The sequence below is a fragment of the Hoplias malabaricus genome, chromosome 7 (genome assembly GCF_029633855.1).
Source record: "Hoplias malabaricus isolate fHopMal1 chromosome 7, fHopMal1.hap1, whole genome shotgun sequence".
Lineage (NCBI taxonomy): Eukaryota > Metazoa > Chordata > Actinopteri > Characiformes > Erythrinidae > Hoplias > Hoplias malabaricus.
Genome location: NC_089806.1, coordinates 12,655,745 through 12,670,538, shown reverse-complemented (window position 1 = coordinate 12,670,538; position 14,794 = coordinate 12,655,745). Strand labels below are relative to the sequence as shown.

The window sequence follows — 14,794 nt, the reverse complement described above, 5'->3', positions numbered from 1 at the left end:
ACAATGAATGTAATGCCTTATTGCCCTTTAGGAGTATATGATTAATAGAAAATGTTGGTAAAGTTAGAGCCACTAGAAAAGGACAGCTCTTAAGGAATCTTAGCTGCTTTAGACATGGGATTAATCTTGACCACTGGCAGCAGAGTATGATTGGGGTGAGGGCTGGTAAACAGAATCACAACCAAGCAAATCTCATTTGTTCATTTATCAGGGAAAGTATCTGTTTAGGAGCCTAGAGCTACAGCTCAGCTCTGAATGTGAACAATAGCTTAGGCACAGCTCGATTTTCTTTGTGGCTGAAAGCTGCAGGCTGTAGATCTTTAAAGCGCCTCACAGGAAGCCATGTCTTTGTTGAGATTTAACAATGTAGCACATATTGAATGTGCATTATCAATCCTGTCATTTGCGAGGGGATGCCTGACTGCACAGCTCTCTCACAGTTGCAGGTATGTACACTCACTCTCTCTCTCTCTCTCTCTCTCTCTCTCCTCAGGGCTTTGCATGCTCTCTTTAATGGGCAAATTCATCAAAGTCAGTCCTGTCTCACTGCTCATTCAGGTTAATTGTGTTTCTTCACACATGCACTCATGGTCTTGTCTCCATCTATATTTTCTCTCTTTCTCTCTCACGCTCTCTCTCTCTCTCACTTCTTTCCCTCAAAGCAAAACAAACACCTCAAATACATGCCAAGACCAGGGGATGAGAATTATTACACACCCACCATAACTGGGTTCCAGGAGAGAGGTTTTGCCTTTGCCAGAGGCCAACAGGAGAAGAGAGAGAGAGAGGGAGAGAGAGAGAGAGAGAGAGAGAGAGAGAGAGAAAGAGAAAGAGAGAGGGAGTAAGGATGGGGCTGAGCAGTAAATGTGTACCAGAACACTGAGGTCTGACACTTATATGCCATCACTCTTGACTTGGTCTGTGTAGTGACACAGAAGAATACAATTTGCTCTGGAAGCTTGCTCCAGCCCTCAGGATACAGCACGTTTCTCCTTAGGGCATTGGACATATTGTCCACCATCTGGTTCCCATCTTCAGTCACTATAGGGCAGTGAGAGACCAGGCCAGACCAGGAGTAGCCAACTATTACTCACCAAGACAAGATCCAACTTTTCTGTATTCAGCTTCTTTTCCTACATACTGACTTGATATACACTCCTACACCAGCTTCATCCTCATTACAGAGGCACCTTTGCTACGGTGCATCTCGTAGACAAACACGGAAGTCTAAAGAAGAAGAATAAGGAGATGGCTAATAACAAGGTACTAGACACCTACTGAGCAAATGTACCACAGTAAACAAAGCTGCAATTAGGTCTGAAAGATTGATCATGTGTGTATCCCAATTTGCCCTTCCCAAGAGGCAAGAAAATGACCACAAACATTGCACTGTGCATGAAAGATGGTAGAGAGCAGTGTGAAACTTTCAGGAGAAAGCGAGCGTCCAGATATTCCTCCACTGAAAAAACCCACATTCTTCACCCAAAATGCCTCAGACGTAAAAATGAAACAAAACAGGAATCAACACTGGCTTTTCCCTGAAAGTGTCTTCACACCTTAAAGTCTGGACTGTCTCTGAAACTAAGTTTGTGTTTTATTACATTGTTATATTGTATACATTTGAGCTGGTGTTGGATTTAAATCTGCAATTTAGTGAACACACTAAAGAATGTTGTAAAACTTTTGCTTAATTAATAGCTTTAGGTCACATCTAGTTCCACCTTAAATAGTTGAACTAGTTTTACTGGCTGTGTCCCAAATCACAACTGCCAGCAGAAGTAACACAATGGGAACTGCATTGTTTACATTTTATCTTGTATTTATTTGATATTATAATAAAACATGATATAAAAACAAACAAACAAACAAACAAACAAACATCGATGTGTGAGATTGGAGATAGGTGTAATATTTTATTCTCACTCCTGTACAAATCATCATCATTTTCTTTGCCGCTTAAACCATTTCAGGGTTGCGGTCTACTGAACATATCTGAATGGTAAAACACACATAACCACTTAATAGTTTTATAGCAAATGATGTACATTTTGAGTGGCACGGTGGCACATCAGGTTGTATCACTGTCTCACAGTTCCAGGGTCCTGGGGTTGTTGGTTTGGGTATATGTATTTTATTAGCAATATAATACATATCATCACTGTCTGAAGAAAAACATGTATCTCCAAAATAGTAACTTTACAGGAGAAGGAAAACACCTTCATAACTTTCAATAGAAGTGAATGTAAAAAAATTATTATTCCAAGAACTTTAGAAGCATTGTTGTTGGTTGATTTATCATAAAACGTTCACACATTTAAAGACTGCTGCTGTTCCTGTGACGTAGTAACTAAAAATTCACAAAAATGGGCATACCGGAAATATCAACATTCTACACACATTCGATTCACACTCATATGCAACTGCTTCAGAACACATCATTCTTAGTGCACATGTTTCTATAGAGATTATCCAAGCTATATTTGCACAATTTAATGTCTGAGTGGGGGCGGCACGGTGGCGCAGCAGGTTAGTGTCGCAGTCACACAACTCCAGAGACCTGGAGGTTGTGGGTTCGATTCCCGCTCCGGGTGACTGTCTGTGAGGAGTTGGTGTGTTCCCCCTGTGTCCGTGTGGGTTTCCTCCCACAGTCCAAAAACACACATCAGTAGATTGATTGATGACCCAAAGTGATCGTAGGTGTGAATGTGTGAGTGTGTGTCAGAGGCGATTGCTCTAAGACTGCAAGGGAAGTTCAGCTTCCCCTAAAATGTCAAAAAATAAGTGATCAAATATATTCTGTTGTGTGTACATGTCAGTGAATAAATATGCACTACAGCGTGCTCAACTTTTGTTCAGAATCAGCTTCTTATCACTGGTAAAGAAGCGGCTTTCCTCTCAATCATTCCCGCAGCTTCACAGTGCTTTGAACAGTGAGGACGCTGAGCATCCACAGAGTTCAATAGCGAAGCAGCGAAGTGCAGCGAAACGAGACGAGTGATTGGATTATTGCTGGGCTTTGTCCCGCCCATCGGACGCTCAGCGTCTCTGGGGGTTCTATGGGGCAGTGGGCTGGCCTCGGCCGGCCCGGACACTCAGCTTCTGCATGATGATTGGATGATCTGTCTGAGGCTGAATCCCTTTTTGATTGACAGCGAAATGAGCAAATCAGCGGTCCTTTGGTGTAAAGATCCGTGGGAGCATTACATTTTCATTCTGTTCTGAGCTTCCCCTCCTTGAAAGACCAGCATCCGCCACTGGTGTGTGTGTTTTCCTGTGAAGGACTGGCGCCCCCTCCAGGGTGTATTCCCGCTTTGCGCCCAATAATTCTAGGTAGGCTCTGGACCCACCGTGACCCTGAACTGGATAAGCGGTTACAGATAATGGATGGATAGATGGATGGAATGTCTGAGTGCACAATGTGAGCACCGTAAAGTAGTTAAATTCATTCACTGTAAGCGGTGTCTGCAAGCGTTGAGACATATTGTGTAATGTGAAAATGTCTTCAAGTATCGTAATGGTGTATTTTCGCCATATCACCCACACTTACAATGAATCATCACCGACAATAGAGAGGCAATGATAGAAATGTTGTGGGAGCCATCTCTCCCACCAGAGTGAACTCAACGCAGCTGAAACAGTGGAAATCATAACAGACTTCTGCAAATGGCTCTGAACGCCAGCCAAAGCAAGTCTCAAACATCCTCAGCTATCCAAAGAAACCATGCTGTTTCCCACACACTGAAAATCTCACTTAAAAAACACAACCCAATTTAGAGCAGTTCTACAAAGTGTCAACAAATCCTGGTGGCCCTAAATCAGCTGAGTGTTCCAAACATAAACTACTGAAAATAAATGGATATGTGAACATTGAGTACAGTAAAGAAACATCACAACAAGCTGCTTAATGATCCCTCATATCCAGGGTAACTCTTCTTCTGAATATTTCCCCAGTGCAGGAGTATATACTGTATACTTCCAACAATCAGCCACAACATTAAAGCCTTGTCTCTAAAAATCACTGCCTATGTTATCAGCTCCCCTAACTATAGACGTGCCCACTTTGTTAGCCTCCTTTCACCCTGTTCTTTAAAGGTCAGGACCTCAAAATGACCCCCACAGAGCAGGTGAGATTTGGGTGGTGGGTCATTCTCAGTGCTGCAGTGACACTGATGTGGTGATGGTGTGTTAGTGTGTGTTGTGCTGGTACGAGTAGATCAGACACAGCAGTGCTGTTAAAGTTTTGAAACACTTTTGTGCCACTGCTGGACTGAGAATAGGTCACTGACCAAAAACCTGCCGACAACGCCCTGTGTCCACTGATGAAGGACTAGAGGATGACCGACACACACTGTGCATCGACAGATGAGCTACTGTCTCTGACTTTACATCTACAAGGTGGACCAACACTACAGGTGTGTCTAACAGTGTGGCCAATGAGCAGACACAACTATATTTGGCCAGACGTAAACTAAAGGGTCCAGTCAAAGCCGATTAAAATATGGTGTCAAGTTTCCAAAGCATTAAAGGGGCATGGAGTTGTTTAACTTAATTTCACTGGATACTGTGCTGTATTTGGTAAATATAGTGATTTTCAATGGTGGCTTGTTTAAGTTGGCTGTCAAGTCCTCCCTCTCTTTCAAAGAAAAAATGGCATCAGAAAAAGCTTCTTTATTGTGATGCACATTGTTTTACTTGCAGTTAATCAAAGACTAGAAGCTGGACGTCAAATGCATTGTGACATATCACACCAAGAGGAACGCCCCTTAGATTTAATACGCTTTTGAGCTATTTTTTTTGAAGCCCACAACATCCAGCTTTACAGCTCCACCCTCCCACAGTCTGCTGTCACTACTAGGTGCAGCTGGTAGGTCCAGTTCTAAAACCTGACTGGCTGAAACATGCTTAAAGTCAGTGAATGCCACTCAATTGCCCAGGGACCTGATGTGCCAGTCTATCTCACTGGCATTTAACTGCACATTGACGTTTGGCACACACAGAGGGGTTTAACCAGACTATATAACCAAAATATAGTCCGTGTTTCTAAGCTGTATTGTTTAAGTGAATGCTCAGCTGCAGAGACACTAGATAACAACCAATACCAATAGAGATTGCATGTGTGAGTGCAGTTCAGTTCTATTTCAGCTAGGAACATTAGCAAGCTTTAGTTCTGATGTGAAAAATGGCATTAGTTTCAAACTGTACTAATTTAAATGATTTGTTGACTAGGGAGTCCATTTTGGTTGTTGCTTTTGTCGTTGTTTTTTCGTCTCAAAATTATTGACCCAGCCCTAGATTTAACTGATATACATTTAATCAGCATGAAATCATGAAGTCATATTATTTGCAGGGGCACGGACAGACCTTTAGGTGTCCCAACAAGCCCTTCAATCTTTGGAAGGCAGTGCTTTCTGATCCTTATAAAGGTTCGTCTTTAACCTTTCCTCTGTGTCCTTTCCTTTAGCCTGTCCTTTTTTTATTCCTCCTTCTTTTCCTCTCTTTCTTTCTGTCTGTTTTTCTCCTGACCTCCGCATGACACCAGATGCTGAATACTACACTACACTACTCCATGGTATTATATAGAAAGATTATTAATGTGGATTAACACAGTGTGCTATGGATTATTAGGATCACGGGTGCTTAGATAGATTTTGAGCTTCTCTTACAATGTGGTGGCAGTTTAATATATTCACCAACACTCTGAACACATCTTATCACAGTCAGTGAGCACCATATCTGGACACACAGATCACCATAATGCAGAGGAAAGCTATTCCTCCTACTTGAGTTTTTAAAGTGGAAGTAATCCTGGAGACTAAAGCACTTATCCTTGGGCACTCATAAGAAATCATATGTTGAAGCCCAATGGGGTGAGACAGAGATTTTAGAGAATACTATAAAACTGTCTCAAAGCCAGAGTCGAGTCCCTGCTATTCAATTACATATGGACTCAAAAGTCACTGTCATAACCGCCAGAGTCAAGTCACAAGTGTAGTATCCTAAATGTCCAACAGAATATATCTCAGGGTTCTCATACATCCAGACAGCACATGCTTTTGAGGCCGGACTGGTGCTTCTAATGGGTCTAAAGTCTATTATGTTGTCTCTAGACATATCTTTTCAACAAACAATATATATATATATATTTCACTACATGACTGTAAGCCATGGCTCTACAGTTACCTGGGGTCCAGGAGTAATTTCCCGTTTTATTCAGTGATTTTTTTCCCTTTCAGACTTACCATGTTGGTGTTGTTCTCACCCTTCCCCTGAGAAGAACACAGGCCAAATTACAGACAGTTTTTCACTGAACTCAGCGCTTTGATCATAATAATTCTGTCCTGATGCACACCTCTGCCATTAACCGGGCAGATGTTGCCTCATGCTGAGAAAAAGAAAAAGGTTCTTACCACTGCTACATGCTTTATATAGTCTCATAGGCTACGTTTCCTTATTAAACACTTCAATCACAAACTGATGGATGCACCCCCATTTTAACCATTTCCTTTGTTTGCCTGAGAGAAAGGGAACCCCACCCTCTCTACACAGATTAACAAGAGGAGAAAGAAAATAAAATTAATCAGAAAAGCAGCTTCCCGCAGGCTGATTAAAAGAGCTGTTAAATGGAAGCTATAGGTACATGAGGCACCAACCTGCTCACACAACATTTTCTCTGAAAATAAAGTGAGTAAAAAAGGCATTTGTCCTGTTCACAATATTATCAAGCTTTCTAAGAAAATGTAACTAATATTTTGTAGGAAACCTGTGAGAATTTTATAACTGATGAGAGGTGTAAACAGTCATTCATTCATTCATAAGCTCTTATCCAGTTCAGGGTCACGGTGGGTCCAGAGCCTACCTGGAATCATTGGGCGCAAGGCAGGAATACACCCTGGAGGGGGCGCCAGTCCTTTACAGTGCAACACACACTCTTCACTCACACGCTCACACCTACGGACACTTTTGAGTCATCAATCCACCTACCAACGTGTGTTTTTGGACTGTGGGAGGAAACCGGAGCACCCGGAGGAAACCCATGTGGACACAGTGAGAACACACCAACTCCTCACAGACAGTCACCCGGAGGAAACCCATGTGGACACAGTGAGAAGGCAAGGCAAGGCAAGGCAAGGCAAGTTTATTTATAGAGCACCTTTCATACAGAAGCAATTCAAAGTGCTTTACAGAAAAAGAAATTACATTAAAAGCCAGAGTAAAATCATAAATTCCAATAAGACAATTACATAAAAAGAGTAAAATGATTAAAATGATTAAAACAATTTAAAATGACAATAAATGAAAAGAAATAAAAGAAATAAAATGCCGTTACAGAAAAGTGCAGAATATTTTAAACTGAGCTGTAAGCCTGCTCAAACAGGAGTGTTTTAAGTCTTGATTTAAATGTGTCTAACGTTGGGGCACTTCTAATATTCTCAGACAGCTGGTTCCATTTAAAAGTGGCATAGTAGCTAAACGCTGCCTCTCCATGTTTAGTTTTGACCCGAGGCAGGACTAACTGACTAGTTCCTAAAGATCTGAGATCTCTGCTCGGCTCATATCTCTGTAGCAGATCTGATAAATACACTGGTCCTACCCCATTTAAACATTTATAAACCAGTAATAACACCTTAAAGTCTATTCTGTAACAGACTGGTATCCAGTGTAAGGATTTGAGGATGGGGGTGATATGATCTCTTCTCTTGCTCCGAGTGAGAACTCTGGCAGCTGCATTTTGAATCAGCTGAAGATGTTTAATGGTCTTTTTTGGAAGTCCAGCTAAGAGACCATTACAGTAATCAATCCTGCTAGAAATAAAAGCATGGATAAGTTTCTCCAGGTCTGGATTAGTCAGAAAATCTCTAATCTTACTGATGTTCTTAAGATGGTAAAATGCTGATCTAGTAACCGCTTTAATATGACTACTAAAACTGAGATCTGAGTCCATTAATACACCAAGGTTGCGAGCCAGTTCTTTAGATTTGAGGGCTCTCGAGTCCAGATACATAGCCAATCTTTGTCTCTCAGTGCTATTCCCAAATAGTATAATCTCAGTTTTATCTTTATTCAGCTGCAGAAAATTGTGTCCCATCCAGTTTGTGATGTGTTCAAGGCACTTGCTTAATAAGTCAACTGGGCCAGAGTCGTTTGGGGACAGGGCCATGTAAATCTGAGTATCATCTGCATAGCTGTGATAGGACAGCCCATAGTCCTGTAGAATCTGGCCAAGAGGAAGCATATATAAATTAAATAAAAGTGGACCAAGAATAGAGCCCTGGGGGACACCACAGGTTACTGGCATGTTCTCTGAAATATTATTTTCTATTTCTACAAAGTAGTTCCTGCCTTCCAGGTAAGAAATGAACCACTTCAGGACTGTTCCTGAGAGTCCAACCCAGTTTGCGAGTCTATCTATAAGAATCTTATGGTCAATGGTATCAAAGGCAGCACTAAGGTCAAGAAGTAATAGAAGAGATACCTTTCCAGCCTCTGTATTTAAGCGGATGTCATTAATTACCTTGATTAGAGCAGTCTCAGTGCTGTGATTAGACCGGAACCCAGACTGGAATTTGTCTAGGCTACTGTTAATGGACAAGAAACTAGTGATTTGCCTGAAAACTATTTTCTCAATGATTTTGCCAATGAACGGTAAATTAGAAATTGGCCTGTAGTTACTTATCTGAGAAGATTCTAAATTGTTCTTTTTTAGAAGAGGCTTTACAACTGCAGTTTTTAGTGAGCTCGGAAAAACCCCCGACATGAGTGAGGTGTTTACAATGTGGAGTATGTCTAGTGCTATAGTGTGAAACACACTCTTTAAAAAATTGGTTGGTAGTGTGTCAAGACTGCAAGTGGATGATTTGAGATGATTAACTGTGTCAATTAAAATATTACTATCAACAGTACTGAACTCTGACATTTTAACTAAGGAGTTTTTATGAGGTGATGGAGAGGGTACAGACTCATTGTTGGATATAGATGTACTAATCGCTTGTCTGATATTCTGGATTTTAGTGTTGAAAAAGAATGCAAACTCATTACATCTCTCAGTTGATACTAATTCAGGGGCCATCGGTGTGGGTGAGTTAGTAAGTCTGTCGACCACGGTGAAGAGGATTTTGCTGTTGTTAGTGTTATTGTTGATGATGCTAGAGAAATAGGATTGTCGTGTTTTGCATATTGTCGCGTTGTATTGACGTAGCCTATCTTTGTAGATTTCTTTGTGAATATGAAGACTTGTTTTACGCCATCTGCGTTCTGCCTTGCGACACTCCCTCTTTTGGATTTGAACAACAGAAGCATTTCTCCATGGTGCTTTCTGTTTGCAAGACATGGCCTTCATTTTAACTGGCGCAATCTCATCCATTACACTGACAATTTTTGTATTAAAACTATTCAGGAGATCATCAACAGAGTTGGATCGTTCACATGGTGTAGTGCACATTTTACTCATGAAAAGTGTAGCTGTGCAGTCCTTTATAATCCTTTTCTTGACACAAACTCTTCTATCTCTGATGACTGGTGAGGCCCACATATCAAAGAACACACAGTAGTGATCTGACAGTGCAACGTCCTTCACAGTCTCTGATATGTTGAGACTCTTTGAGATAACAATATCCAGCGTGTGACCATGACAATGAGTACTCCCTGTAACATGCTGTGAAAGGCCAAAAGAGTCCAATATGGCAAGTAGTTCCTTGGCAAAACAGTCCTTGGGATTGTCGATATGTATGTTAAAGTCACCAGCAATAACAAAATGGTCAAAGTCTGTAGAAATAAAGGACAGCATCTCTGTAAATTCATCAATAAAATTAGCACTGTACTTCGGAGGCCTGTAGACAGTTACTAGTAATATATGTGGTGTCCCTTTCAGAACTACACAGAGATTCTCAAATGTTGTGAAGTCACCAAATGATAACTGCTTGCACTGAAAAGAACCATGGAACAAAGCAGCTAGACCTCCACCTTTTCTGCTGGCACGAGATGCATTTAAAAAATGAAAATCTGGAGGAGCCGACTCCAATAAAACAGTTGCAGCACTACATTCATTTAGCCAAGTCTCAGTTAAAAGTATAAAATCAAGCCCATGTGCTGTAATAAAATCGTTAATTAAGTGTGATTTGTTTGTGAGAGATCTGATATTTAGAAGAGCTAACTTAGTAACTCGTGCACTTTGCCACAGAATCTCTGTCTCACATTTTATATGCTGTAGATTGGCTACATTCACAGAATCTGACATGAACTCTCTGTTCTTTCTCTCTCTGATAAGTACTGGAATGGGAGAGATTACAGGCATCAAAGGTCCAAGCTTGTTTTGAAAACATGTACTGCTGACATCATCACTGCAGCAGCCAGGACCTGAAAAACATCACTTTTCTTTGCCCTTATCAGCTGACGAAGCTGTGTGAAGCTCCTGCTGGCGATGGGGCCGTGAGCGAAGCTGCCTTTCCGGGGGTTGAGGAGCTTGTCTTTTCCGTTGAGGTGCTCTAGGTGGTGATGGAGTGTGATTATTCTTAGGGGACAGTCTGGGGGACTGCAGTGGGGACGTGGCAGTAGATGATGGTGGAGTAGAAGCTGGGGTGGTTCTTCTTTGCACCTGAGGGCTGGCTGACAGGGAAAGTGACAGCCTTGTCCCAGCCGAAACCAGCTTCTCCATGGCTGCTGGGAGGTTCAGGTGGGGTGATGTGGGGGGGGAAATAGAGGACATGGAGGATTCCTCTTGGGGATTTGGTGTCTCTGGCAGCTGATAGAGTTGGTCATTGCCACTCATGTCCAGTGTCTGCTGCTCCCTCAGGTCGTCCTCAGTGGAGAGAGGATGTTCTGGCTGTGACATGGTGTCATCAGCTTGTACAGGAGAGTTCCTGGATGTTGATGCTGACGTGCCACCCCCAAGAGAAGTAGATAGATTGCACACTGAGAAAATGAGATTGTCTGTCAGAAGTTTGACACCCCTCTTGTTTGTGTGCAGTCCATCTCTCCTAAAAAGTTCTCTCTTCCCAAAAAACAAGTTAAAATTGTCAATGAAGTTCAGTCCATTTGACCTGCATCTGTTCTGTAGCCAGGTGTTTAATCCCAGTAACCTTGAGAACATATTGGTGCCTCCTGCAGGTAGAGGTCCACTGATGAAAAATTGTATGTTGAACCTACTGAGTGTGTTAATGAGGTCATTAAAGTCTCTTTTTAAAACTTCAGACTCCTGCTTGATAGTGTCATTCTTTCCAACGTGTACAATAATCCTCTTCACATTGGTGTACTCAGCCAGTACAGCTGGAAACTTTGCAGTAAGTTCAGGCACGGTGATGTTTGGCTCGCATCTCACTATGAGTTTTGGGTTTGTTACCCCATTAACAGTGTCATCTCCAAAGATCAGGGTGTCTGCAGTAGGTTTGTTAGAGTTTTGAGACTGACTGACACTTCTGGCACTTTCTGTGATGTGTTCACTGCGTTTGTGATTCTCACGAAGGGCATGCAGTGGTTCAAATCTGTTTTTCAGCTGAAGTGAATAAGACCGGTTTTCTGGTTTGGGTCTGTGCTGTGCTCTCTCAGCAGCAGTGTTAGGTTTAGCAGCTGAAATTCCTGGACCAGCTGTGGTACCAGGAGTAGAAGATGAGACTACAGAGCTATACAAAGCACGGCGCTTGGGTCTAGCTTCAATCTGCACCCATTGCCCGTCTCTAGTTGTACTCACAGCAGTGTTGCCATTTACTCGATCCTCAGGTCTAGATCTGTGTCCCTCCACTGTCCGCTGCTCCGTTAGGTCCTCAGCCCGCTGTCTGCTGCCCGTACTCCCACTCACTGTTACTCCTCGCGCAGGTCCGACATGCCAGTCCTTAAACTCTGATAACAGGTTCCGAAAATCCCTTTCCAAAGCTGACATTCTCTGTAGAAGTCCGTAGCAATTCTGACAGCACATGTGTTGAACAAAATGAAGAGGCATTTCACAAGTTTCTTCTACTGTAGCCTGATGAAATATTCTGGTTGTTGGAACAGTCCTGGTTCCTAGAGCAATCGCACTACTTTAAAAAGTATCAAAAGCAGAAAATATCCAGTTTTGGCTTCGTAGTGCTGCTGATTTGTGTATATTTAAAAGCTCAGATACTCTATCACAGGAAAAACAAGTCGGTTTTGAAAAAATAAAAGGAAAGAAATAGAAGATAGCAGAGCTAAGCAGCAAAGCGTCTGAACGGCAAGGAAGCAGGAAGCAGGAGAACACACCAACTCCTCACAGACAGTCACCCAGAGGAAACCCACATGGACACAGTGAGAACACACAAACTCCTCACAGACAGTTACCCAGAGGAAACCCATGTGGACACAGTGAGAACACACCAACTCCTCACAGACAGTCACCCAGAGGAAACCCATGTGGACACAGTGAGAACACACCAACTCCTCACAGACAGTCACCCAGAGGAAACCCACATGGACACAGTGAGAACACACAAACTCCTCACAGACAGTCACCAGGAGTGGGAACCCACAGGCCCCGGGAGCTGTGTGACTGCGACACTACCTGCTGCACCACCATGCCGCCAAGGCGTAAACAAACAAGTAAAAATGTTCAGCAGCCACTAAGGTCAAATGAACCAAATGGTGCTTTTCCATTGCATGGACCCTACTTGGCTCAGCTTGGCACGACTCCACACACTTTTCCATCTCTGGTCCCTGGTCACTTTTCAACTAACACAGCTCCCCTGTGAAATGCAGCTGGTGACATCACAACACACTGTCTCTAATGGGAATCGTGAGCTTTGAAAACCACACCAACGGAGGCAGTAAAGTTAAGCACCGTTTACTCCTTTTGTATTTGCATGTTGTTGTTTTATGGAACTGAACTTGGCTCAGTGCCTCAGTTAAGACAGATTAGTAGAGTTTTTCATTCCATGTTACACATCCAGCTCTCATTGGCGTCCAAGGAGTGTTTGAAAGTCTTTAAAAGACCTAGGCATCAATTTATGAAATGCCACTGAAAGTGTGATAAAACCATATGAGATCACTACTGTAACTTGAAAATTTTACTAACAGCTAGTTTGTAAAAACTAGGTAGCTAGTCATGATTAAAAAGTCTCTCTGGCCAACCAGCTCTCTGTAATGTTTAGACGTCACGCTTTAGTCCCTACTCAGCTCGCTTGAACCATGACTAAAAAAGTACCCAGTCAGGTACCCGGTTTGACTAATGGAAAAACAAGAATGCAGAGTAGAGCCAAGCCAATTCTAGTAGAGCCCAGACAATGGAAATAAGGTCACAAGGTCACCATGCCCAGTGCCAAGAATCTGGCAGTAGGGTACTAAACCCCACAACACAACCGCATCTTTTGGAGTGATGGGGCATAATCCACTGACAATGGGATGGGTTGTAGTGGCGTTTTTGATAAAGAACTAATCATCTAACACAAGTACTTGACCTCATTAATGCGCTCATATCTTAATGTAACCAAACTCTTACAGCAAATGCTCCAACATCAAGTGTAAATCCTTCACAGAAGAGTAGAAGCTGATGGATGATTCCATTTATAACTAATCCAATTTTAAAAGGGGCTTACGTGTCAGCTTCTAGAAAACTCCAAGAATTACAGCAGGAACGAGTGCATCTCCTTCTGATGTTGTTCCCCAGCTTTGTTGTCGTGAGCCAGATTTTCAGAGCTGACCTAAGCCTGTGCTCCTAACCCAGATGCTGGCATTTAATTTGGCATGCTTCCTCTGGTGCTCTTCAGAAGGTTAAGCAGGTTTTAAACAGGCTCGCTGAGCTCAGGCATGGCTCAGAGTAAATAAGAGGAGATCCCACTGAAGCTCCTTTATTGAGCTAAGAAGAGCGAGAGTGGTTCTATGGCTGGATTTGGACGGGAGAAAGGAGGAGAGGAAGACGTGGATGGAGCATTGTTTGCTCTTCCTCTGTGTTCAGGCCTCATTGCTCAGGAAATGAATTTCTCCTCCAGTGTCTCACTGACAGTACGCAACCAAGAGGACTCATCTCGACACCCAAAATAACCACAACGACAGTCGCCTGACACATCCCTCTTTCTCTATCGCTCTCTCCCTCTCTCTGCGGCTCTCTGCCTATCTCTCTCCCTCTCTTTAGTCTTTAAATTTAGATCCAGTACTCGGGCGAACACTGCCGTGATCAAATACATAACACAACAGTGGTTAAACATGAGCCTTCTCTGAAACTCAAATACATTAAAAACTCAAAGATGCAAGCATTTGCATAAGTGTGCATCTCATTCACATCATAAACACACACACACACACACACACAGCAGACGGTTGGCAATATGCTGACACACAAATTGACTAACACAGCCCCAGAAAATTCCCCCTGGCTCATTCTATCTGTTTGCCCACAGTAGATGAGGGGCCAAAAGGAGGATGCGAGCTCCATTCTAATATTGCGAGCCATAATCAAACAAGCAGGGGCTGGAGAAGTCACGCCTCCACTTCCTCTGTGTGTGCACATTTACTCGCTCTGTGTGCATTTGCTGACCATGTCCGCGTACATCTCCCGCTTTAGCTCGAAAAACATGCTGACCATCAGAAAGTGTATTCAGTAAGACTGCATGCCCATTGTAACGAGACCCAAGAGCAGTGGCAGAATAATAGAGGCCTATCAGGGGGTCAGCAAACTCAGAGTCCACACTTAGAGCTAAGGTTTCAACAATGAGTATTTATAGTCGATTCATTTTGGCTATAATCTGTTCAACACTTTGCAAGCAGTTTAGAAATCTGATAATGAGAAAACACAGTCTACAAGTCACTCAGTAAACTTCACCGTCGCTTAACAGCACACCAGCAAACTCCTGTA

General features: G+C 42.6%; 1 protein-coding gene across 1 annotated transcript in view; it reads right to left on the bottom strand.

The window, feature by feature from the left end:
* The window catches only part of rgs6 (regulator of G protein signaling 6), a 112,688-nt gene that overhangs the window by 92,914 nt on the left and 4,980 nt on the right, over positions 1-14,794 (bottom strand). The window lies entirely within an intron of this gene.